Here is a 4,473-nt window from a genome sequence, read left to right on the forward strand (position 1 = left end):
AGACTATATCACAACTAATAAACAAATATATAATACATTGATTCCAGGAGATGAGAAAATTATTTCATGATTTGAAGGAGGAATTCCATAAAGAGACAGACATCTTAAAAAAATAAATATCAAACAGAAATTGTGGAGATAAGGGATATAATACCGGAAATAAAAACCTCCCTTGAAAGTATTAACAGTAGATTAAACCATAGAGAAGAATCTCTGACCCAGAAGACAAAAACTTTGACTGAGTCCAAGCTGCCAAAAACATTGAAAAAATAACCGAAAGAAACTAAGACAACATGCAAGAAATTCTAGACACCATTAAGTGTCTGAAAATCCACATAATGGATATTCTAGAAGACAAAAGATGGATAAAATCATAGACAATCTCTTTCATGAAAAACTATTTGAAAACTTTTCAAATCTAAAGAGACATACAGAGACATACAGATTCAACATAAGCTGCTCTTCAAGGCACATCATAGCTAAACTGGAAAAAGATAAGGACAAGCTTTGTTCTTGCAAAGGTTACCCCATCAGACTAACCCCAGATCTCTCAAGTGAAACAATGAAATCAGGGAAAGTATGGGAAGACAAATCTAAAATTCTGAAAGAAAAAAATAATATTCAGCCAAAATATTACACTTGGAAAGATTATCCTTCAAATGTGAAGGAGAAATAAAATTGTTCTCCACTAAACAAAAAAAGAAAAAGAAATTACCAACGCTAGACCAGCTCTTCAAAAATAATTAAGGAAATATGACATCAGGAGAACAAAAGAGATACAAATAGAAATAAGAGAACAACAATAACAAAAAATACATAAAAACAAACAAAAAAACTAATAAAAGTGACTAACTAAATGGTAGGAATAAGTCCGTGAATGCTGAAAACTTTAAATGTTAATGTATAAAATTCTCCAATTAAAAAACACAAATTGGGAGCCACCAGGTGGCATGTGGTTAATGCTTTAATAAAAAAAAAAAAAAAGGAAAAAAAATGGCTGAATAGATTTTAAAAAGAAAAAAATAAAGAGTCCTCTATATGCTGCTTCCAAAATACGTATATCACTGATAAAGCTATTTATAGATTGAAAGTAAAGGACTGGAAAACAGAAACCATAAAAATGGTGAATTATGATACTATTATCAGACAAAATAGACTTCAAGACAAAAACTGTAAAAACAGACAAAGAAGGACACTGTATAAAAGTAATTATTAATAAATTAACTAAAAAATTAATTCATTAAAAGGCTGTAAGAATTACAAATACTTATGTACCTACTTATGTAAAAGAAAGACTGCTATTTCTAAAGGGAGAGCTAGAATGCAACACACTAATTTCTGGAGATTTCACTACCACACTGTCAACCAAACAGGTCATCTTGACAAAAAAAGACACAGGAACTAAATGATACCATAAAACAAATGGTCCTGAGAGACATCTATAGAACTTTTCACCCAACAACCATAAAACACACAGTTAACTCATATCTACATGGGACATTTTTGAAGCTCAACCACGTAAGAGGGCTCAAAACAAGCCTTTAAAATCTAAAAGTAGAAAAACTATATCCAGCATCTTTCCAATCACAACAGAATTAAACTTGAAATCAACAATAGACAGATGCTTTGAAAATGCACAAAAAACACAAAAACTAAATATCTACTCTTAAACAACTTCAAAACTACTGAAGAAATTAAGACTGAAATCAAAAGATTTATTGGAACCAATGATAGCAAACATGATTCTCTGGAATCTTTGGGACAAGAAAAAGCAGTCATAAGAAGGAAGTTTATAGAAATTAGTTTGCACAAGGAAGTAAACGCTAAGGAAACTACTTTTTTAAAAAATACAGAGAAAGGAACAAAGTAAATAAAATCAGTAATGAAGCATGTTTATACCTGCTGCCCACATTTATCAGAAATACTAAAAATCATGCAAGAATACTATAAACAACTATATACTAATAAACAAAAATCTTTATTTTTGTTTTTAAGTTTTTAACCTGAATGAGATGATTTTGGAAATAACGTACATTTCCATGACACCAACACTAGTTTTGAGGCCACAGTAAGATACACAGAATTGCATCCTTAATTAATATGAATGCCAATATTTCAAGCAGTAATTTCTGTTACATGGCAAACAAAATCAAAAAATAAACCATTAACCAAAAGAGGCCCATAGCTTTAGACAAGGTAAATCCCAGCATTGCATAAGAGGACAGTTGCTGCTTCAGTGAAGGGTTTCTGGCCTAACCAACGATAAGCCTGCTAAAGACTATTCCAATACCAGCACCAGAACCAGCCACTCCTACTGTTGCAGCACCAGCACCAATAAATTTGACAGCAGTATCAAGGTCTCTGCTGATTGCACAGGTCTGAAATCCCCTCTGGATTAGCTGAGCTGCACCATTCAGAGCCCCATTAAATAATGTATAGCCTTCTCCAGTCCTTGCCTCAGGTCAAGACAACATTAATGCAGAAACTGGTCTGTTTACAACTCTGGATCCAGCTCGGATCAGAGCAGGGGAGCAGGCGAGCTTGGCGCAGGAGAACATTTTACACACGTTCAGGTGGCATGACTGGAGGACTTGGATGACAAGCGTCATAGGCTCCTCTGCCACCTCCTCTCTTCTCGAGAGGTGGTCACGGCAGCTATGGCCACAGAGGTCAAAGGAGTGGGGCTAAACAAGAAAACTTTAATAAGATGGACAAATTTCTGGACATAAATAATTTACCTAGATTGAACCAAGAAGAAATAAAAAATCTGAATAGACAATGATATTGAATCAGCAATAGTCTCCCAAGGAAAAGCCCAGGTCCCAATGGCTTCACCTCCGAACTTTCCAAAACAAAGCCCAGGTCCCAATGGCTTCACCTCTGAACTTTCCAAAATCATTAAAGATGAGCCAATCTCAATTCTCCTCAAACTATTTTTCAAGATAGAAAAGGGAAGAACTCTTCCAAACTCATCTTATGAAAGTTCCATCATCTAGACATCAAATGCAGACAAGGACATAACCAAAAAAAGAAAAAAGAAAAAGAAAAGAAAGAAAGAAGAGAAGAGAAAACTTATAGAAAGAAAGAAAAGAAAACTATTGATACATACAAATATCCCTGCAGACACAAAATTTATCAGCAAGATATGAGTAAATTGAATTCAACAGCACATTATAATGATTACACACCATGATCAAGTAGGCTTTATCCCAGATGTAAGGATAGTTCAGCATATGTAAAACATATACTGTAATAAATATAATAACATTTATTATACTTATACATCCCATTAACAAAAGGAAAGATAAAAACTATATAACCATATCAATTGATACTGGAAAAGCATTTGACAAAGTACATATCCCTTCATGATCAAGATTCTCAGCAAAACAGGTATAGGAGTACATTTCTCAATACAATAAAATCCATATATGACAAACTCATAGCTAAGATCATACTGAATGGGGAAAAGCTGGAAGGTTTCTCACTAAAAAGCTAGAATAAAAATAAGGCCGCCCACTTTCTCCACTCATTTTCAACACATTTCTGGAAGTCATAGACAATAAAATTAGACAAGAAAGTAAAATAAAAAGAATTCAAATAGAAAAAGGAGAAGAGAAATTGTCCCTATTCATAGGAGACATAATTATATACATATAAAATCAAAAGAATCCATGAAAAAACTCTTAGAAGTGATAAATAAATCCAGTAAAGTGGCAGGATATAAAACCAATATACAAAACTTTATACCATTTTTATATTAACAGCAATGAACAGGGCAAGGCCAAAATGAAGAAAGTAATTCCATTTATAATGGCCTCACAAATAAAACAAACCAGGAATAAATTTAACCAATGAGGTGAAAGACCTCTACAAAGAAAATTATGAAAAACTGAAAGAAATAATTTATTATAATACAAAGAAAATGGAAAGATATTTCATGTTTTGGGACTAGAAGAATTAATATAATCAAAATGTCTGGAATTGACCCAATTAATTTACACCTTCAATGCAATTCCAATCAAATTACCAGTGACGTTCTTCACAAAAATAGGAAAAAAAATCATAAAATTTATCTGGAATTATAAAAGACCTCATATAGCCACAGCAATACTGTGCACAAAGAATAAAGTAGTAGGCATCTCATTAACTGACCTTGAAATATATTGAAGCTGTGATAATCAAAAGAACATGATACTGGCACAAAAACAGACATATAGTCCAATGGAATCGATTAGAAAATCCAGAAATAACCCAAAACACAGCCAACTGATTTTTGACAAAAGACACAAGACAATCCAGTAGGGAACAGAAGTCTCTTTAGCAAATAGTGCTGGAAGAACTAAACACCTACCTTCAGAAAAATGAAACTGAACCTCTATCTTTCAACAATAGCAAAAATCAAGTCAAAATGAGTCAAATAGCTAAATATAAAGCCTCAAACTATAATACTACTGGTAGAAAATACAGTGG

The 4,473-nt window shown here is 32.8% G+C and overlaps 1 pseudogene; it reads right to left on the reverse strand.

Annotated features, from left to right (window-relative positions):
* Positions 1-2,132: 2,132 nt before the first annotated feature.
* LOC102472316 (ATP synthase F(0) complex subunit C3, mitochondrial pseudogene) lies at positions 2,133-2,558 on the reverse strand (annotated as a pseudogene).
* Positions 2,559-4,473: the final 1,915 nt, after the last annotated feature.

Source organism: Tupaia chinensis, unplaced genomic scaffold (assembly GCF_000334495.1).
Source record: "Tupaia chinensis unplaced genomic scaffold, TupChi_1.0 Scaffold000028_1, whole genome shotgun sequence".
In the NCBI taxonomy this organism is placed as follows: Eukaryota; Metazoa; Chordata; class Mammalia; order Scandentia; family Tupaiidae; genus Tupaia; species Tupaia belangeri.